At 46.4% G+C, this 23162-nt stretch overlaps 1 long non-coding RNA gene across 1 annotated transcript in view; it reads right to left on the minus strand.

Annotated features, from left to right (window-relative positions):
- Window positions 1-2497: 2497 nt before the first annotated feature.
- LOC105879528 (uncharacterized) overlaps window positions 2498-23162 on the minus strand; it is a 64104-nt gene continuing 43439 nt past the window's right edge. Inside the window, exon 4 of the long non-coding RNA XR_012923280.1 lies at window positions 2498-3372. This is a non-coding gene — a long non-coding RNA (uncharacterized LOC105879528). The remainder of the gene's footprint in view (window positions 3373-23162) is intronic.

The following is a 23162-nucleotide window of genomic DNA, read 5'->3' on the forward strand; positions in this document are numbered from 1 at the left end:
ACCACTTTTAACACCTTAGGCCTATCAGCTGCTGAATGTTAATAGTTCTCCTTGGCGGGGGCTGGGGGGAGAGATTTAATGATCAAATGAGTTTGACACTGAATAAAACACATAAACAGTTTTTTTTAACTGCAGAACTCCTCAGGGCCTTTAAGATGTAAGATATGTAATTTCACCCCAACCTATTTGTCCAGAGACCCTTTGCCCCTTCTTTTTTCTTGAGCAACTGGTGTTCCACTAACAGATTAGGGTTCTATGACTTTGCTACTCAAAGTGTGACACCTAGACCAGCAGGATCAGGCATCACCTGGCAGCTAGTTAGAGATGCAGATTCTCAAACCCAGACCTGTAGGATCAGAGTCTGCGTTTTAACAAGATGCCCAGGTGGTTCATGGACACATGAAAATTTGAGAAGCACTGGTCTACAGCATACATACTGGGAAACATGGCGGATTCATCACAGACTGTGTCCATATACCAGCCATCAAGCCAGAAAACCCAGTGGTGAAAAAGTATCAAGTATTATTTGGCATCATGTGGACCAAACAGCTAGACACAGAATTAGGGTGAGATGCTGTAACATCACACATACACAACCCAAGGAAGTTCCCACAATGGAGAGTTTCTTCCCACTCCGAATGGATGTAAAAGTGGATGGAGATGAAGGGATGGATGATCAATACCGTTTGCTAAAGACATTCCTAGAATGTAGACATGAAAAGTGTTACATACCTCTTCCTAAAATGTGAAGGTCTTTTAATTCTTAGAAGGAATGCACCTCTATTTCCCTGGATCCCCTCTCAATTACAGAAGTGGTCAAGGCTACTGGCTATACCTGAGATTAATCACCTAGGATACTCTTGGGAAACAGCACACTGACCCCTAACCTGGAAAGTGAAAAAACAGCTTCAAGGGTACAGGAGCTTGTCTTAGGTTTTAAAAATCACAGCTGAAATGACCCATTCATGCAAGATAAGACCTGTGCCTAAAGAAAAATGCCTTTGCTCTTGGCTGCAATTATTTCGATTCATGTGGTCACACTCTCTCAAGTTGACCTGACATTTCAAGCTGCAGCTGAATATATCTTTGCTCAACAAAACCTAGGCAAACAAATTAGTTTTTACTTAATGACTTCAATGTTCTGGGGAGACAAAAACATTCAAAATATGTGCACAGACAGATTCGGTAACTGGCCAGAAGACACAGGGCTTAGAAGTGATGGCATCGGGATTAGAACCCAGATCTGTCTGACCCTGAGGTCAGGACTCTTTCCACTAAGGAGGCAGCTCCAGGACACACACGCATTTTGTCATCCTCTTCCTATTTGGCTCTTAGGAAGATAACTCTTGCCCTAAACCCCTCCTTTTATAATGCAAAGTACTTCTAAGCCCAGTGTTTCTCCCCACCCCCCACCTCCTTTCTGTCTTTGGATTTAGAGCCTTTCATTCATCTTTATTGAATTTCTTTTTTCAAGATTGTTTTCCTATTCTAAATTGTCATGAATGCAAATCATTTTTCTAGTGCTTCTCACAAATAGGATGACTCTGCCTCCCTTAGTCAAGTACAGAGCGCCACAGCCCCCACTGGAATCCAGGCAACCAGGAATCTGTCAATCAACTTGGATGCAACTCACAGTCAAGATATCCAAAGTGGCGCTCCTGATTCCAGTCTCCCTACCTGCGGTAAGGCACCACCTTCATCTCCCACATCTTGTCTATCAGCAAGTCCTTTCCACTCAACTTCCAAAACAAATGCTAAATCCACCACTTCTCACCTTCACACCTGTCACCACCCGGTCTAAGCCACCATTGCCTCTCTCCAGGGCCACTGTAAGTCTCCTGACTAGCCTTCCTCCTACTCATCCCCCTCCAGTGCATGTTCCACAAGGCAGCCAGGGCAATCAGCCATGGGACATAGCATCAGATCACACCACTCCCCTGCTTAAAACCCTTCCCTATCAGCATACAAGCTCCACGAGATCTGGGGTCCCACTTTCATAGTCACGTTGATATCCCTAGTGCCTACGACAGGTCCCAGCATGGAGTAGGTACTCAGTAAATATTATTTACATGAATGAATCAGCAATAACCTTATTGCAAACAACAACAAAGACCTTCTGTTATTTATAGAAAAGTGGACCTATGTCTTTTTTGGTTGTTTTTTGTTTAATTCTAACATTGTGGTTGGTCTTCTCCTGTTTCTGAGAAGGTGTCAACAGATCTAGACTTTAAGCAATGTATTCATTCCCTTCTTTCCAGCCAGCAGAGGCAAAACAAAAGGAATCTGTGACTTACACACACAGATGCAGCTCGCTTCAGTTTTGCTGCTCGAGAATAGATGGGAGGTTATGCTGATTGAACTGGACATTTTCCATTCTTATTATTTTAATTATAAACTATTGGGGGTCAAATCAGATGGAAATCTGCCTATCAATTTCACAATTAACATCTCATTTCAAGAGACCGATCAACTCAAATGAGGGCCACTGACCTTAATCTTTCCCCAAATACAGTGTTTTATTCCTCTTATGAGTTGAAAATCTCCAAACTGTGAAATATGTGGGTTAACCCCATGTTCACATCAGCGCTGCTGCTGCCACACTGAGATAAGTCCAGGGGTCTTGGTGACCTTTCTGTTATGCCTGTCTGGACATAAGCAAGAAGGCTAACGCTGTGCAAATCAAGTGGGAAAAATAACAAGGTCACTCAAATGGGGCCTCTCTTTCCATTTATTTTTCTAAGACTGTGGAAGGAAGTGTGATTTTTAGGAGAATTATTTTGCCACTAATTAGCTAAAATTAACCAAAGAGGAAAGTCCAGAAGTCAAAGGCAGCTAATTTTAATCATAAAGGCCTATCAAAAATCTAGTCAGAGAAAAACATTCTCTTTGTGATATGGCTGGGGCACTTGGTTTTTAAAAAGAAAATAAATAGGAAAAGTCAACTTTGATCCAGCAGAAATGCATCTACTTAACATCAATATCCCTGCAAGGATGAGAACAAGACTACATCCTCTTCAGCTCTCACTACTACTCCCAAAAGGCTGAAGGTTCCACCTAGGTAAACACAGGAGATATATACACAGGTACCAGCCCAGTCTATTTAGAGCTAGATAGACTAAATTACTAATGGGTTTGTTGACAGCTCTATGGGCAGCTTTACTTTGGAGTAGATTTGGGGTGCACAAGTTGCCAAAACTACCCCTTAAACATTTCAAGGTCAGCCAAGAAGTTGCCAGTCTTGTCCACTTCACTCCATTGATTGATGTGTCTTGAGTAGCTGCATCCAAGTCTTGGCAGGGGTGACGAATTTTTCTTCAACTTGTTCGCATTGATGATCGGCTGTTAGGGATCTGTAGGGCTAGAATTGCTAAGCTGCAAGAAATAGAAACCAGCATAAGCTAAGCTGAGGCAGTAAAGGGGAATTCATTAAAAGGATGTAGAACTGTTTCCTGAACTCAAGGGCATGAAAGGCACCAGACCTCAAGAAAGAACTTGCTCCATGTCTCATTTCTGTTCTCATCACATTTGCTTCTCAGTTCATAAAGCAGAAAGAAATGTCCACCCCTTGCTCCCAAGTTCCCATCTGGTCTGTTCTAGAGATATCCCAGCTAGTCCTGGAATCTTTGGGCCTCAAATTCTAAGGAGAGAGAATGTGAATTGCCAAATTTGGGTCACATATCCATTTTGATACATTCAACCATGGCCAAGTGGAAGGTCACAAGGTACAGACATGACTAACAGGGTATGTACCCAAGAATGGGAAGAGCGATTCAGGAAGATCACCGTGAGCTAGGCAGAAACCCCCAGAAGGTATTCAGTAAATCACTGATTGTCACAACCAGAGGCCAGTGAACTAGCCCAGCACGTGGAGCCCGGGTCAAGCCAAATGATTCCCACTATACCTCTGGCCATACTGTCTCCCTAGTGCAAGAGACTGGCACCCAGTAGGGACTGACACCCTGTAGCTGCACAACACTCTTGGAGAAGAGCCCCAGCTATACTCCCTAAAAGCACCCTGCATTCTTCTTCATCCTGCTTCTTACAATTTATAATCCTACATTTATTTTAAACTTGTTTAATGAGCATCTCTCTCCACCACTCAGCTTGAAGAGCTATGAGGTCAGGTACCATGTTGGTTTTACTTTCCTTCATCATCCTGGCACCATGCCGGGCACAGGGTGGACACGCACTAAAGAGCAAATGAATGAATGGAGTGAAGGAGGCCAGGGAAGTTTTGCCAGATGATTTGGTACATGAGTTGAGTCTCAAAGGACAAATAATAACCTTTTAGGAGAACAAATTGGGATAGCATTCCTGGCAGAGGGAATGACAGAGGGTCCAAAGGCACAGAGACACATAGTGCAAACACCGCAGAGACTGTGAGGCTGGTTGTGGCATGAGAGCTGGTTGGGGAGTGGAGGTGGAGGTCACTGTACATTGTGTAGAGATGGGAGGACGTGGGGTTGGGAATTGTATGTCCAGATCTTAGACTAATCCACCTGATGGGAAAGTGGGAGCTAGATTGGAGGCAGAAAGGTGAGTTAGGACATTTATGTGGTCATCCAAGAGGAAAAAGCAACAGCAGTAAGGACTGGGAGGAAAAGATTTTAAAAGTTAGTAAAGAAGTATTAATAGAATCAGCAGAAAGTTGGGGAATACAATTTTCTCATTTTATTGCATAGCTATCTTACCTCTCCTGCAAGATTGTGAGCCTCTGACGCTCTACCTCATTCCTGTGCACAGTGCTGGCCCAACACACAGCAGGTGTATTGAAAAATAAACTAATGAATGATTGAGTGACTACCACTAACCAAGAGTGGTGGCAGCTGCTAGGGCGGGGTCCCTGGTAGTATCCTTTGAGGGTTCCATAGCACCTTGCTGCTTGTATGTTTATCTTGCCTCCATAAAATGCTTAGAGCTCCTAAATTTATTTTATACACACCTCAACCTCCAGCACAGGCCTGGGTTCAGGGCGAAATGGTGGCCATACCTCCCTGTTTAATGAGCTAGACTGGAATATACTGAAATGGAATGAAACAGGCTTCCCATTCTATAGAAAGTACCTAACATGCAGATTCAAAAGGGAGAGGAGTGGCTGGCAGGTCTTCCTCTGTCAAAGGCTGTGGGTAGATGGGCCAGGTGTCCATGAGAATAACAAGCTAACTGAAGAGCCCCTCTCAGCTAAGCACCAGGAGAAGGGTGGACAAAATCCCTTCAATGAACTAAAAACACTGGAACCCTTGGGCAAAAACCAAAATGCAAAAGCTTCAAAGAGCTGAGACTAAGCCTGAACGAATACCAGAAGCTTCTGACCTTAGGAAATGATGCAAATAAATAAAGGATGTTCCCAGTTCTGTTCTCAGTAAACATGATGAGTGAATGAATATACAAATGAATGAACAAACCAGTGAACGAATGTTTTCTATCTATTTATGGCGATTTACAAAAGAAAGAGCTAAGACTGGAAGTACATAATTTTTTAGTAACTAGAGCTATTACATTGTACCTAGGAGTCTCTATTATTATCTTGACATATTATTTATAAGCTAAAAAGAGTATGATTCAAACATTTGTTTCATTTCAAGAAAAAGTTCTACACAGAAATCATAAAATAACTGGAGCATGTTGTATAGCCTGACGGTCTCCACACTGAGGACAAGCCTGGACTTTCAATCTTCACAGCAAACGACACTTTCACCTGTCCATTCATCAGTGGCAGCTACCCCAAAGCATGTCCAGGTGAAAGTAATCAGCCCAAGACTATTTTAAACCTTTTGGTTGGCCTTCAAATTGCTACTGTCCTATCAGTCAATATTTCTCCATAACTACTTTAATAGAAATTTCATACACACACAAACCAGTTTGACTGAGTCAAGAGTCACAAAGAAGGAGGAAAGGAGAACACTACATTTTGTAAAAAGCGACACTGCACTATAAATATTTTGGTAGGTTTTCTTGTGTCATTTTGGTTCTGCAGCTTTAACTTATAGTTTCTCACATTACTAAAAACCTCTGCCCAAACACACTTTTGGTGGTTGCATGATATTCCTTCAAGGACCTGACCATGGCTTACTTAACCATTAGCTTCCTTTTGGGCGATCAGACTTGTCTCCATGTTGTTAAATTATCCACGATGCTATAATGAATATTCCTGTGCATAAAGTGGTTTTCATATATCAGTTTAACTAGCTCAGGGGAATTCTGGAGTAAGCAATTGAGGGAGATGAACATATCTGTGCACATTTTCTAAAAGAAGACATTTCCTTTGTGCCCTGGACAGATAATGAGGTGGGACCATGATGATGATTTCTGAGTCCTTTCCAGCTTGAGGAACCGCACAAACCGAAACGCCCCGTGATTGGCTGATTCAGAATCTCAAGTGGCATCTGCACCTGTGCCACATCCCATATATAGAAATCCCTCACAGGTGCACAGCTCACAAAGGGATCTATGGGGTCAGGACTCTTCATTATAACTACCGAAGTCCATTGTAGGCAATGCACAAAGCAAAGGAGACTACCCGGCAGCTCGCAGTATCTAGAAAGGATCCATGCTCGGAAGCAGATAGAAACCCAGGAAGTCAGGAGCAGTCTGGGTGGAACACCACCTCGGCCACTCCTGGAGCCACCACCTCCACCTGCTGGCTCCACGGCCACCAGGATGCATTCTAACCTACCACCTGACCTGTGCACCACTCAGTCAAGAACGACTGCACTGGTAGACTGGCTGACCATGACCATGTGCCCTTGCACGTGGGTACCCAACCCCATTCCACTTCCATATGGGAGGACAAGCTTTCCCTCCTACCTACCACCCAAACGGATGTTAGGCAATCCCAAAAGGCAAATATCTGCTGTGCACCCCTTTCATCTCTATTACCTCATTTGACTTTGACAAGAACCCTAAGAAGGTAGCAGAGCATCAGATTAGTCCCCATCTTACTGATGGGGAAACTGAGGCTCAGCAAGAGCAACTGACTTCCCAAACCCATGTTAGATGAAGAGATGAGCCCTTTCTGCCACTCAGAACTGTTTGTGGTCTGAGTCTGTGAACCATGGACAACAAATGTGTCTCATTTGAGGAATGAGTTATTGGAAGAGGATCAGCTATCACAATCATTAGATACTATACTTCATAAACTTACTGATCTGCATGTCATTTGTCTTATTTTTGTTGTTGTTGTTAATACTTTTTGCCCCTGGAGAAAAGATTGTGAGTGGTGAGCTCATCCATTCTGCCATTCAGAGTATTAAATTAACACCTTGACACGTGGACTAAAACTTAAGAGGTGAAAAATCTGGTCCTTGCAGCCAAGATCAAATATCATTTATCTTAACCTTGCATATTATGAAGACTGTCTAAAAATGCAACTCTGAAGTTCAATGGAAACAAAGAAAAATGTTGGAACTTGTAAAATTTTATAATTTTGCTAAATCTCAGAGGTACCTTGCCTCTTTCTGCACTGCCTTTTTCTGGGCCTCAGAAGCACACTGGGAACAGTGCAGGGTGAGAGGGACCAGGGGATCTCTCTGGAAGAGGTGACATTTAAGATAGATGAATCTTGAGATTGGAAGTCACATGAGGCAATCTGGAGAAAAAAAGTATGTAGTCAGATTGGTGCTCACAGGACACCAAGGGAGCCCGCAGGAGATGGGGCAGGACAGGGTGAGACATGAAGCATTCCTGACTTGGCCTCTGCACAAAAGGACATTTTGACACAGACTAAAACACAAACCATTAATAGATCACCATTTTTATTATCAGCACCATGTGTGGTGGGCATCCTTGCCCAATTCTTAACCACTATCCCATAAATTCAGTGAAATTTGAGTGATCAGAAATGGAGTGTGGATCCTGGATGTCTGTGATTCACATTATTTTGTGACAAATAACTGTATGTAATTATTTATTCTTACTTACATTTGTACATGCATAGAAAAAAATCTAGGATATAACACACAGTATTGTCATCTAGCTCTAAGAGTGATAGGATTATAAGGGTCATTCACTTCCTACATTGTATAATTTTGTAAGGTTTGAATTTTTCAGTAAGCAAGTATTTCTTCTGTTATCAGGAAAAACACACAAAGAAAAATGTCATCTTTAAATGGTAGTTTTCCAATCTGTCACGCTAAGCTGATAAGGCCACGTTAAAACATCTCTTGCCACAGAATGGCCACATCAACCAGGCAGTGTCCAAAAGTCCTGCTTAGGGACACTGAAAGAGCTGAGGAACAAGCATTCTGCTGCTCTCGACCCTCTCTCCAAGCTGTGGCCACTGGCCCATCCCCCTGACCTGTCCCAAACTCACCCGGACCCCCAAAACCAGCCCTTTGGCAATATTTTTAGTTGGAAGTTTTAAAATCCCAATGGATTAAATGGATCAGTGGATGAAGAAAAGAATGTTTCCTGAGCTGTCACCAGGGAAGAAAGCCCATCCTTTGTGGCCATTTCACCATTTTCCAGGGACTCTGTAGAGAAATGTGTGTAATATATAAATAATAGAACGCTGAGGTTGGGGGAAGAATCAAGGAGTTCCTAATGACCTGACCAGAAGATGAATGAGGGAAGAAATAAGGTGAATGTGAAGTGATCTAATTCTGGATGGTTATTAGAATTATGAGCAAACTGCCCCGGGCTTTTAAGTCAAGTCATATTGCTACAGAGTTACTGTTTGGAGATCACAACGGGAGGGAGAAGCTTTTCATGCTCAGGCATCTTGGCTGAAATGTCAAGAATGTTGTCCAGTTTAAAAACTGACTTAATAACATTAGCATCTCCTGCCTGAACCCGGCAGATACCTCGTGGTGCAAAATGTCAACACACAATTTCTCAGACCTGGCCAAGCCATCTTTGTTCCCCAGTCACACAGGAGGTCTTTGTTGGCCAAAGGAGGTAGAAGAACAGCTTAAAGGTGCGTCAAGCCCCAGGCCTCCCTCCAGATCTGTGACAGAGTCCAGAGGGAAGGCCACCTGTCTGAATAAGTCAGGGGTCTGCCCCACCCTCCTCTGCAGAAACAAAGGCCAGGGATGCAGGGCTAATGCCCGATGCACCTGTCAGCATGAAACCCACCTCCAGAACCCGAGCCATGGGCAAGGAGCTCAGGTGCTAAGACTTTACAGCCACAAAGAGGTCCCAGAGCCACAAATGACAGAACCACATGAGTAGGTGAACATGTGTGGTGCCTCCAGTCCTGGTCACCAGGGAGACAACTGTGAATGAAACCCCTCTATCCCTACCTCCCAGACCTCACAGCTCACAGGGAAAAATGACTAACCCAAATTACTACAGATAAGCATATGTGATAACAGCTCCCAGGGAAAAGAGAGGATGTTCTGAGAAGTCACAGCAGCCCTTGGTGGCTCACACTGTGGTGTGGAGCTCAGAGGTCAGGAGACTTGTGAGCTGATGCTCCCATCATTTTGAAAAGACCACAGTGGGTTTTACACAAGCAGACATGTGAACGGAAGTCAAGCTGTAGAGAAAGAGAAGAATGAAGAAGCCCACTGCAGAGATGCCTTCAATTCTACTGTCCCTGCCCAGCACTTCCAAACTATGCAACCATCAAAGCAAAGATTCTTTCCACACCTCCAGCTACAAGCAGATAGGGTAAGTCAATTAGGTCATAAGCAGCCCGCCATGCACACACCTCCTTTGTACCTGGCCAGACGGCTTTCCTGGAGCCTTGGCAGTAAGGCCTTGAAGTATCTGAGCCATTCCAGCCTGCCACCTCACAATGGTCCAAGAAACAGTATTTGTATTAATAGTAGACATTTCCCCCTGCTTAGAATCTCCTCTTTTCCAAAACTGACCCATACCCACAAATTGGGATTATCAATCATATGGCCCCACCTCCCCAGCCCAGGCTGGCCAACCAAGATACCCTAATCCCACTGGACTCAAAGTGATTATCTGAGAGGTGGACACATGACCCACGCAGATTGACTTTCCCAATTGCTCAAGAGAAAACCATAGTTTAAACCAGAACCCACATCTCCAAGGTACAGGTGAAAGGCACAGTGGCAAGTTGGGGAAGGGGGCTTCTGGTTCCTACATTAGCCTCACCCAGAGTGTCCCTCAGCGCAAATCTGAGCCATTTTCCTAGTGCTGGTGACACTAGGTTGCAGGAAGAACTAAACTATCAAAGGGCAGGGGCTTAACACAATAAAAGTTGATTTCTTACAAAAAGTCAGATGTGGGTCATCGGCCCCACTCTTCCTAGAATATTTGGCTCCAAGGTCTCTGTGGCAAAGGCAAAAAGAGAGACGGAGGAAGCACAGCAGCAACTAATTGCCTTTGCCCACAGGTGACACGTCACTTCCTCTCAAAGCCTATTGGCCAGAACCAGTCACATGTCCCCAACCCAGCTGCAAGGGAGGCTGCGAAACGTAAGCATGCGCATGAATACTGGAGGAGCACCAACTGCTATAAGCCATGGATTCTTTTTTTTAAATATCCAAATGATAGTTGAGCCAGAGTTCTTTCTTGGAATTTTCTCCAGGGCACCAATGAGCCATGGCTGTTGGACGGGAGCCCAGAGCCCAGGATCCTGGGGATTATTTGTCCCGCCCTAGAACACAGCTCCCCACCTGGCCTGACAGGGTCCTCCAGACTCCGGGCACCAAAGCCGTCCGCACAGAGACGCCCCAGGACAGGTAACCACACCTCGGGCCCCCTCCCGCGGCCTGTCTGGGAGCCGTGGGGTTGGGCCGCACAACTACACAAAACCATCTTTGCTGAAACCTCCGAAAGATGCCTCCTGAGCAATTAGGCCAACACAAACAAATTGGCCCAGAAAATCAAGGCTCCCACAAGCACAGGGACTTGATCTTGAAGGAAGACAACATTTCCAGCCTTGTACCTCTTAATCAACACAATTATGCAGAGGCCTTTGCCCACAGTCCCCCTGCTCGTTTCTGCCCGGCCCAGACAGTGCTCCATTGGTAAGAACCTAATTAGCGGAGGAGGAGCGCGGCCAGGGAGGGGGGCTGCGGGACCTTCAAAGCAGCCCTTCCCGGCGACTGGAGGGCTCCCCGGAGCCGGAGCTCAAGGTGAGGGGGAAGTGGCAGCTCCACGCTTGTAAATCGGCGGCGCCTAGTGTAAACAATGTACTCTTCCGGCTTCTAATGAGCCCATTTTCCCGCAGCTGGAAGGGGCGAGCGGTGGCAGGGCGGCCTTTGATGTGACGCGCTGGAAGCTTGATGCGCGCCGAGGCATTCTGTAGCAGGCTGAGCCCTTTCATCTCGGCTCCGAGAGATGCCCCCTCATATCGCCGGCTCACCTGGAAGACAGGTCTTTTACAACAGCGCTTCTGGAATCAGCTGTCGAAGAAAACCAGATGGTTTTGCTTTTACTCATCCCGATCAAATTAGCCCAGACGCTGTCTGGCTTCCTGGAGGCGGAGAGGGGTGGGTGCGGGTGGGGCAGGTGCGGAGGGGCTGGGGAGGCCACAATGGGATAGATTATGCAAATGTATGCATTTGGATAAACACGAATGTTCTTAAGGAACTCATCTGACTAAATTAGGAAAAATTGTTTATGATCAATGAGCGGAGTAAGACCAAACTCCCCGAAATCATCTGCGGCGTCCCTGGTCATTGCCAAGAGCGCAGTCCCCCCTCCTTGCGCCGGGCGTGCTTGGCTGAGGACCTCGAGATGGAGGGGCAGGAGATGGGAGCAGAGGAGAGACCCCAACCCAAGTTGCCTCGGGAAGCACAGCAGCCACCAGAAGGACAGAGGTGGAGGTGCTGAGAACAGCTGGGGCCTCCTGGCTCTCCTCAGGAAGAAAGCTCGCCTTCCATTTCCGCTCACACCTTCAGGAACTTGGACTCAGGTGCTAGTCGTTAGTCTGGTCGCAGGGAGCTGCCCAGAGGACCACGACAGGGATTCCCCACGGTCCTGCAAATGCCTCTTCCCTCTGGCCTCCTGCCCCAATGTCATCCTCTCTCTTCCTGGCTCCACATTCCTGATGCTGTCCCAGAGCCAGACCTTTCCATGCCGGTGTTCCCCTGGGAAACCTCTGCCCCCTCAGTACCCCATTCTCCCCCCACCACAAGCCTGTGAAGTAAGAGCATTTCATAAACCATGCATAGAGGCTGTACACACCACACTTGTTCATTTGTTTTACCTAAGGGGAAACCAAAGCTCAGAGAGGTTATGTAATTTGTCCAAGATTACCCAGATCATAAGTTGCAAAAAAAAAAAAAACTGTAAACAGAGCCTGTGTTAAAGATGTCGATTAAAACCAGTAACGTCTCCTTTGTTCCCCCCACCCCCATACCAGACGTTCTCGCAGCATCCGTGGTAACAGGATTTTCCAGCAGAACCTGGGCGTGTGATCCAGGGCTGCTCAACGTGCACACACGCCTTTTGCATCATCTGATTTATTAATACACAGCGATAAGGAGATGTCTGGAAAAAGAGCTCAAAGAATGTCCGCAGCTGGGGTGTGGATATTTGAAGGCCGTCTAAGACATGCCTAGGAGTCAAGTCCCTGCAGAGGTCAGATCCCCAGGAGGTTTGAGGGGGTCCTGGGAGAGAATCTCCCTGAAGAAAGAGTCTGGCTCATCAAGAGTCTGAGGACCAGGGAGAAGTGATGCTTCTTGTGGCTGCTTCTCCAAGCTGCTGCCACCCAGCCAACTGGAAGAGAGAGAAAGACTGGGAAGCAGAAAACCAAAAGAAGCATAGTCCCTTGAGGCCCAAGCAACCCTGCTTCAGGGCCCTCTCAAAAATCACCACACAGCAAAGGGGTCAAATTCCCCACAGGCTTTGCAGCAGAGTGGCAAGTGTGGTCCTAAAGGGTCAAATATGGTGGTCTCCAGAGAAGTGGTGGGAGAGCCCAACTCCAAGCAGCACCCCTGCAGCAGAGCTGCCGCACCTTCGGCAGAGCCATGGCAACGCATCGGGACAGGCAGAGTGGCTGCGGTGGCACTGAGCTAGGGAAAACTAGATGGACAACGTGGGATGCAGCACAATGCCCCAGGATCTACTGAAGACCCTAAGGCGGGTAAGGGGTGGGGGTCAGAAAAGACAGGGTCTGAGTTCTTATAGTTCAGCAGACACGGGCTCTTGGTCACAAGAGAGCAAGGTCTGTGCAGTAAAGGCACTTCATTTGCACCCAAAGGCTGTGAGGTCCCAGGAGACATTGGGGTTACACAACTCGTGCTAATTGATACCTCTTGTGGACCTACCATTTGTCCCCGGGAATACAGGGATGGATCACCACCATTTCTGCACTCAAGGAGTTCCCATCCTAATGGAAGTGAAGACAGATGAACCAGAAATTATAATAAATGCTCCTTAGTCATTGCCTAAAGTACCATGGAGAGCACAGAGAGAAATAATACATGCTCCCTGGTGAGTCAAGGAAGGCTTCTGAGAGGAGGTGGTACGTGACTTGGGCATTGAAGAGTGAGTAGGAGTTCAAGAGGTAAAGCTGGAGGAAGAACAAGCCAGGCAGATAGAAGAACTCATCAAGAAGAACTCGATCAAAGGCCTGGAGGTGGGAGGGCATGTTAGGGGTTCTGATGGAGCTGGAACACTGATGTCGCTCCTAGCGAAGGAGAGCATGAGAAACAGAAGCTGACAGCGGGCTGTGAAGAGTGCGAGGCTGTGCCAGGGTGTTTGCATTTTATCCACACTCAGAACCAGAACATATGATGCCTTTGGGGCTTCCTCCTCTACTTTCTTTTGCAGTGAATACCCTATAAAGACAACCCAACCCCTCAAAGCTGTGCCCCACAGCAGGAGAGATGCCACATAGGGCAGGGGCCCCAGGAGACCTGTTGTGAGCCCACTGAGAAGTTCTGAGGAAGAGCAGAAGTGCTCCGCGTCTGAGAGCAAGACAGAGCTTCACTGCATTGCTGCTGCTTCCTTTCAAACCTGCCTCGCAGTGTGGGGGCACCAGCTCCCCCACCTCGGCCCCAGGGTAGTCTCCAGTCCCCAGAGAAGAGGGAGGGATGGAGGCACATATAGAGTGTACACAACAAGGCAGCAGTTTTCAGTCCCATCATTCAGATGACGGAACTGAAACCAGGCAGGGAAAGGATTAACTCTAAGTCACATGATGGCATGGTGATAGATCTAAGACTAGAACCCAAGGCTCTTGACTTCTGATTGATGGTCTTTCTACTAAGACACTCCATGTCCCCTAAGTGTTATGGGTTGGAGTCTATTTTTGGACCCCCACAAGCTTCCAGAACAAAATTTGTTTATGATACAGTTACTAAACAAAAGGGTGTGATTCTAGTCCCCTAATACACATACTCAGCTACAATATCAATCATCATAACAGCCAAAATCATTATGGCTCCTGCTGGGTACCAAGGCACTACCTCTTGTTATTGTCATGGTAATCCTGTAGGGGGGAACTGTTACTACCCCCATTTTCCAGATGCAGGAAGTGAGGCTCAAAGTGGCTGAGCTGTCTTTGCACACAGTGACCACGACACATACAAAGAAACAACACTCTGGTACCAATTGGTACCATGTCAACTTAGCTCAACCTTGCAGGTAAATATGGCCTCTGGGAAGCCACAATAACTCCTTCACTCTACAAGAAGTCCTGGGGGACCATACATAACACAGTGAATGCGTCCCAGAATCCAACAAGGATTTCCAGCCCCCAAATCCAGCCAGTCCTGCCAACTGGAGGCCAACGAGGGAATGCTACAAAAGTGGTCTCTAATTCCAGTTCCCCAATTCCAGACTGTTCTCACCATAGCATTTTAGCCTCCTTTGTCCTAGATCACACACCCATCACTTCTCACCCCACTGCCATAGCTACCTCACTTCTCTCCCTTCCCGCTCTCATCCCTACCCCTCACTTCATGCATTCTCCTGGAGGCAACCATGATAAATCTGTTGAATGGATGTGTATGTGATCATGTTTCTGCTTAAATCCCTTTAATGGCTCCTTATTGTTTTAAAATGTAATTTAACTCCTTCCTATGACCCACAGGTCCTCCCTGATTGAGTCTTGCGCCTCTCCCATACAAATATCCTGGATTTCTTTCCATTGGTCGAAGCATGCTCCACTCTCTCATCTCTGCACCTTTTTACATGCTATTCCCTACACCCAGAACACCCTTCCCAACTCTACTAACTTCTATAATACTTTAAATCTTATCTTAAATATCACTACCCCAAGAGGTCCTCCCCAACCATCCCCCACCCATCCTGAGTCTCAGATGAGCTCTCTGTTTTAGCTCATCATAGCACCTACATTTCCCTTGTGGAACCCTTACTGCCCTTGTTCTTGAACTTCCCCATCTACATGTATATATAAAATCTCTGTCTTCCTTGCTAGACTCTAAATCCCCAGAGAGCCGAGACCGTGGCTGTCTTGTTCTCCACTGTATCGTATTCCTGATTCCAAGCACAGTGTCTCACTCATAACAGGAGTCAATAAATATTTGATGAAAAAAGTAAGAAAGAGACAAAGGAGGCCAGGAGGAAAAGGGGGATGCCTATGTCCCATAGGAGCTGTGACCCAGTCCCTACCAAGCCAACTGAAAAAACTGCCTTCAGTGCCCCCAAGGAGTGGCAGCACGAGCACTCCAAGGCCGGCCACCTGACAGCAATCCGTTTGATCTTCATGACAGTGCTGTAAGTAGAGGCTGTCCTTAGCCCCTCTTGAGGAATCTGAGAGTCAGAGAGCAGAAGCAATATGTCCAAGTTCATACAGCTAGTAAGTGACAGTGATGGGATTTGAATTCAGGGCTGAGTCCAGAGGCTGGACTTGTAGGCAATACAGCATGCCACTTCCTGGGACGATCCGGAACAGTCACGAGGCCATAAGGATCTTCCGTGTGCAAGACCGAGTTTGCTATGAAATAAAATGAGCAGGAAGTTGCATCTCCAAAGTGAGTTATGTGGAGGAGGAAAAGTTTAATCTTGAAACTCTTAAAATATATTCACATAAAACCCCAATCAGTCACCTTAAAGAAGCAGAGCCTCACATATCACCTGTTATCTGAGCCAGAGAAGGAAAGTAAAATCTTCCCTTTTCAAGTGTGGAAGCCTGAAAGATAAGGAAGGTGAGAGACAAGTCTGACCTCCACGCCTGCACAGCAGAGTGAGGGGGAAATGAAGATTTCACTCTACAATGTTTAAGCCCAGAGAGCAAAGTGCCTCCTCCCTCTGTACCCAGGAGGCATGCTCATGGGAGTGGCAGCGCTGTCCCCTTGGCCAGGCCAAACCAGAACTCCCTGGACACAGAAGGAAAGCAGAGAAGCTGGTAAGGGGCTCTAACTATGGGGATATGTTCTGTTCTTTTTCAAAAATGTGAGCCCTCTTAAAGGGGCATAGCAAGTCTGAGCATGGTGTGGCATTCTCTATGGCTTAACTATCTGCTGTCATTTTCCCTCTCCCTGGCTTACAGAAGCCTGATTTTGTCATGGTATCGGGAGGTCACCAGCTCATGTGAGTGTTGTTTGATTAGTCTAAGCCAATTTGGGGTGATACTGCCCCTCTGGCCAATGATTGTTTCAGAATGGGCAGAGGATGCAATTCTAGCCAGTGAGACACAAGGGAGAGTCCACTGGAGGACTTCTGGGATCTTCTAGATCTTTGATCTTAAAGAGAGATACCTGGAGCTGCTTCAGCCATTTTGTGGCCATGAGAGAAACAGTTGACATATGGAGAATGTCAGAGAAGAAAAATGGAAAGAACCTGATTCTTTGAAGAAGTTATTAGATGGCAGAAATAACCAACCCTGGAATTGTCCTAATTCCAGGTTTCTTATTTTATGAGCATTAAATGATCCATTTTGGCTAAACTTCTCTGAGGTGGATCTTATCTTTCTCATAACTGAAAACATCCTAAGTGATACATGTTGTCAAAAAAGCACTGATCTTAGGCCGGGCGCGGTGGCTCACGCCTGTAATCCCAGCTCTCTGGGAGGCTGAGGCGGGAGGATTGCTCAAGGTCAGGAGTTCCAAACCAGCCTGAGCGAGAGCAAGACCCCATCTCTACTATAAATAGAAAGAAATTAATTGGCCAACTATATATAGAGAAAAAATTAGCTGGGCATGGTGGCGCATGCCTGTAGTCCCAGCTACTCGGGAGGGTGAGGCACCAGGATTGCTTGAGCCCAGTTTGAGGTTGATGTGAGCTAGGCTGACGCCATGGCACTCACTCTAGCCTGGGCAACAAAGCGAGACTCTGTCTCAAAAAAAAAAAAAAAAAAAAAAAGCACTGATCTTGAAATTCAAACTGATTCAAGTTCAAATCTCAGTTCTGCAGTGTGACTTTGGGCAAATAGCATCAGCTCTCTGAGCCTCATCTTTTCCATCTCTTCCTGTGGAAGTGAAATTAAGCTCATTCATGTGAAAAATATTTATGGATACCTAATTTTGATGCTATAAAAATTAATGGTGTGGTTCTTGTGCTGGAGGGGCTCAATTTGGTCGGAGAATTCTGATACTTGCACAAATAACTACCATATTTCCTTTAATAAATGATAGCACTGATTATTAGATGCATCATTATTTTTTGTACTAGTAAGAAAAAAATGCTGCAAATGAAACTAAGATACAATGCTTTTATCACAGAATTTTTATTTTATTCTCATCAAAAGAGCTCTATTCAAGTTAATTAGACATGGTGGTTTTTTTGAATCACGTATCTCTCTTGGCCATCCACATAAAAAGAAAATGATAAGCAAAATTAATTGCTTACAGTCTCTAAAACTTCTTCACATTCAGAATCCAACCATCTGAATCACTATTCTACGCAGTGAGGTTTGTGGCTGGGTTTTCTCATGTAACGCTGTTGTCTGTGACAGCAAGAGCACAGTGACGCTGCATGTCTATAGAAAGGGCTCCATTCCCGTCTCGGGGATTTTATTCCGAGCTGCTGACACCCACTTTGCAAGTTTTGATTCTGGACTTTCTTGGTCTTTTTGTAGACAAAAACCCAGGCTCATATTCCTTCCTCAAATGGCCTTTAACTGGTTTGTGACCGAAACAACAAGGGACTGCAGTTGTCTGGTCAAGCCACCAGGAATAACTATCTACTTCCAGTGTGCACAAGCGACAGTAACCTGTCCAACAGTAATTGTGACAATGGCATGGCTGGCAAAAATGCATCCCGATTTCATAGATATGAACCTATGAAAAATCTTAGACGTGATGAAATACAGTAGTTTGGTAGTTGCACTTTAGTGTGATCTGGGCTAACTAGACTTACACAGTGCTAGAAGCTGTAGAAGAATTGACTTCCGCAGCTTTTCGGTGGAGGTGGCCTTTGAACAGGTGGCCCTGAAGCATGAAAAGGATGCACCATAAAGTGAGGGGATTGTGTTCTACATCGAGGGAAGAGACTGTGCCCTACATGGAAGCTTGAAGCATCAAGGCATGTTTGGCAAACAGTCGAGCCTTTGGTGAGGCTTAAGCAGGAGGAAACTGACAACATTTGAGGTTTGAAGGGTGCTTTGGAGATGCATATGTTAGGCTGAGGATCTTGGACATAAGTCAATGGGCAATGGAAGCCACAGAAGGATAGTAAGATAGTCACATGGTCAGATTTGCATCCAGAAGTGATCCCTCTGGCTGAAGACTGGAGTGCAGAAGAGGCAGGGAGCAGCAGAACTATTAGGAAGCTGTTACGTGATAAAGCTGTACCTGAGGCAGGAGAGGGAGGGTAGATAGATAGTCTCTAGATATGGCCACCAACAATTCCTCTCAATGCTCTGTGCACAAGCTGCTCTTCACATCAAGAGACAGAGACCATTTTCCCTCCCCTCAAATCTGGGTAGACCTGTGATTTGCTTTGAATGTAGAATGCAGGCTTTAGAGAGTTGGCAGCTTCTACTTTTCCCTCTGAAAGTCAGCTGCCATGTAAAGAAACTCAAGCTAGACTATGGACCATCTTGGGCACTGAGATGCAGGCTTATGTGTGACCTTGGTTACAGGGAGCAGAAGAACCACTCAGCTGAATATGGTCAATCCCCAGAATCATGAGAAATAATAAATTGCCATTTGAAGCCACTGGATTTGGTGTGCTTTGTTACACAGCAATAGCTAACTGATACCTGGAGAGATGGAGCAGTGGGGAAGGATGAGAGAGACACTTATGAGGATACAGGGGAGAAAACCATCATGAAGATTGTGTACACAGAATCTGGGGTAGGGGTGGGGCTTCCTAGAAGACCTGCTGCAGAATCAGAGCAGATCCTGAGCAGGAACAAGTTCTGTATTTTGGAATGCACAGGGCAATGCCAAAAAGCAAAATTCCTTGCTTCTGATGTGACTTGACAAACAGCTGCACACCCTCTAAGGGCAAGCTGCTCTCGAGGCCAGGGGGAAGAGCCCTGCCTGAGGCCCCTGTGGGGTCCATGGTTCAGCACAACACAGAATAAGAGATTCAGAGGAAGGAGATAGCATGTTCACTTGTAGGTCAGGATAGGCTTTGTGGAGAAGAGGACAGCATTCCAATTGTTCCCTTAAGGACAGAAAATGTACCCAAGGGATGATAGGTAGAAAGAGCATTCTGGGGAGAGGGAATAGCATGTGCAAAGGCACAGAGGTGGGTGGAGCACAGGAGGTATGTGGGGAAACTGGGAGGGGTAAGATTCAGGCTTGCAGTGTGTGCAGGGCTCCAGTGAGGCTCCAGTAGGAGCCTTCGCAGATTCTGAACATGATTTGCAGTTCTGTTCCCCACCGTTACTTTTCCCCCTCACCTGGGGATCTAAGGCAGCCTAGTATTAGAAATGCCAAGAGCTGGCCCACCACACCCTGCCACAGTTCCTGCAATGATTAAAAAGCCTTTCTAATCCACACAGAGAGAGGATCTTGGGGACAAGAGCCATGGTTTTTGGTCCAGGGGTTGTCAACCACTAGCCTTGTGACTTTGGGCAAATCACTTAACTTGTCTGAGCTTCAGCCTTACCAGTAAAGTAGGAACCGGTAACATTGCCTGCCTTACAGGCTAGTTGTGAGGATCAAGCGAGATAAGATATAAGACAGTATTTTGAGTTTTTTACATGACATATTTTTCTTCCCTACTCCTTCTGGTTCTACTAGGAAGAAGTTTGTCTAAATAGTCCTGTTTTCTTGCCTGGCCTTCTTCCCTGCCCACCCTGCTGGATGAGTTTAGGAGAAGAACTGCCCTGCAGAGCCCAGCCTCTCCCTTCTTCCCCATCAGCCTCTGCCAGCTGCAGAGCACACGCCCTCTGCTCTGCTGTCTGCCATGCTGGGGACATGCTGCGCTCCAAGTGGGGCACAGGAGCCAGCTGATGGGTCTGTGGATGACCAGAGAGGGTAGAAAAGAATGAAGAGTATATTTGAGGGGCGAACAGAAAGGATCTGGCACCAAGAGGAGACTGGTTAAATGGATCATAGGATACTCATACAATTGACTAGTATACAGCCATTAAAAATCACACTGAGAAAAAATACTTAATGACATATAAAAGAATGCATTCTCTCAGTGAAAAGGTATACATAAAACATACAACATAATATAATTTTGGTTAAAAATATAGAGACACAGATAGAAAAAAGCTTAAAAAGGTCAAGTGATACAACATTGCACAATTTTTATTTTCTGCTTCTCTGAAGTTTCAAAAATGTTCATTCTGAACACTACTGAGGTTTGAGCAGACTCAATAAATACCCCTCTTTTCACCCATTCCGGCTCTGAACTAACTGAAGAGAATATAAAAGAATAAGACAGGCAGAGATCAAAGTGTCAATTTTATTACCGATACTAGCAGGGTTGGAGGCAGTGCTCAGAAGTGCAGCAACAATGAGCTTCTTAAAATTGAACCCGTGGTGGAGGCAAACAGCCTTAACATCAGCACCATCAGCAGTGGTCACCATCGCTGCTTGTTGAACAGTTACGACATCTGAGAGACTGGCAAGTGTCCAACCTACATGAGTACATTTAATCCGTACAAGCCTGAGACATATGTTTTATTATCCTTGCTTTTCAGATGAGGAAATGAGGCACACAGGGTTAACTAGTATTTCCAAAGTTACACCATGGCCAAGCTGGACCCAAGCCCCAGTTATCCAACTCTAGAGTCCATGCTCTTCTCGTGTGGAGGGATTGCCTTGAACAAAGGGTGTATCTAAGAACTTGCCCACAAGAGGGAAAGAAAGTTCTGGCGTAACGCAAGGATTTGAAACAGGCTCAAAGTCAGCCACCAAAGAGTTCTCCAGAATTGCTTGTGATGAGGTCCCTACTGAGAGGAAAGCCACTCAGACATTTTGTCCTGGTATAGGGTGCAGAAAATTGATTTTCAAGGAAAATCAATTAGCCTTGGGTTCACACATGCAATCTGGGATCCCATTAAATGGTTGTGTGACCCCAGAAAAATCCTCCTCCCTTCTGGGCCTCAACTTCTCCCTCTGTGGAGTGAGAGTGTCGTGAGGTTTGACCAGGCAGGCCCCGCCCAGCTCTGATACGCTGGGATTCTGGGGGCTGGGAGCCCAAGGCTAGGCTGGGGTCTGGCTCTGCAGACCCCAGGGAAGAGCTGCAGCCCGGCCAGGAGAGCACACCCTCAGGCCACAGGCAGTGAGTTTGGATCAGAAAAGAGATTCGGTTCTGAAAACAATACTGTGTCAGCCAGCGGACGTCTCCTGGCCCAGCTCCTTGCTCCGCTACATCCAGGGAAAAGCCAAGCGAGGAAGAATTAATTCATACATCGTAAACTCTTTCCCTAAAATCTCTGGGAAGCCTGAGAGTGAACCCAGATCTGCCCCACTTTGAGGGCCACACAATAAAGAGCAGCAGCCGTGAGTGTGGAAGGAACTGCCTGCACCTAAATGGCCAGGTGACGCAGAAGGTGCTGCCCCCACTGTAGAAGAGAATGCCAGGAACCTTGGTGGCTGAGGACATACGAGGATGCCCCAGAGCAGAAAGAATCCTTTCAGCACAGCTCCCTGGCCTTCCCTTTGCCCCCAAGGCTTCATATCCTGCACACCTGCAACTTGCTGCCCAAAAGTCTCTCTCTGGCTGGAAACAACCGACAACCAACGACAGACAGAAATTTGGTGGCGAAAAAACATCCCAGCTTCCTCAGCCCTCAGGTGAGTCACTTTGAGACTCATTCAGACTGTGCCCCGGAGTTCCCCTAGGGGTCAGGCTCTGGGTGACCACAGTGGACCTGGCTGGCTGCCCTCCCTTCCCTGTTTTACTTCCCCACTCCCCCACCGACATTTCCTGGGATCAGCTGCCAAGCAAACTCTTTGGACTTGAATCCTTCTTTAGTGACTTTATGATGTCTGATTATACTACATTTGCAAAATTCCGTTTCCTGTGTGTTTCCGGGTGGAAGACTTGGAGGGCAAAAGGGAAGCAGAGGCCATCTTGTAGTTCACACATCATGGCTGACCAGCCGACACACCCCATTGGCATGAGGCCCACGGCTCCTCCACTTTCCCCTGGACCCCTCTGTAGATTCTCTGACTTCCAGGTCAAGTGATGCATTCGGCTCTGTGACCGAGGGCCCTGGCCTCTGGAGGACACCCCTACTGTCAGAGGTAACACAAACAGACATCGGTTCCAGTTAGCTTTCACGGAATTCCAGCTCACACTTCTGGGTTCCACCTTGTCCTTGCCCTCCCTCACTCTCCATCTATCTTTCCTTCCCAAACAGCTGCCCTCCAGACTTCAAGCTCTGATACCAGGCACAATGGCACGATGACCACAGCCTGACAGAGACTACCCCCAAGTGTAAAGTCGAATCCTTGTAACAAATCCCTTAAATGTGGATATAAATATTCCCCCAGAAGAAACACCAGAGAGGAAGTGTATCAGTCAGGGTCCAGACAAACTCCCAGCAGGAGCATCATATGGTGGCTTTGCTTGTTCCTAGTGGTGGTGGCTTTTCCCAGATTGAATCCTCACCTATACACTTTGACTCAGATTCTGCTTGTGGGACAACCTAAAGCAAGACAGCCAGGAGCTCCCAGGGCCTACTGGGCTGAATCAGCTAGAGGTGGAGCTCCCACAGACAGAACCAGGGGTATTGCATCCTTAGGGCGATCATTGGGAAGCCATCTTGACCTCCCACCCCTGCTGGTGAGGCCCGTATGCTACACAATCAAGCTTTATACTCACACCTCACACTTCCTCCTGCGCTAAGAAAACAACATTGGCGTACTCTGTAGCATCCAACAAGAAATATTTCTGTTAAAATGTCAACAACATTATCA

Source organism: Microcebus murinus, chromosome 2, assembly GCF_040939455.1.
Source record: "Microcebus murinus isolate Inina chromosome 2, M.murinus_Inina_mat1.0, whole genome shotgun sequence".
NCBI classification, from domain to species: domain Eukaryota; kingdom Metazoa; phylum Chordata; class Mammalia; order Primates; family Cheirogaleidae; genus Microcebus; species Microcebus murinus.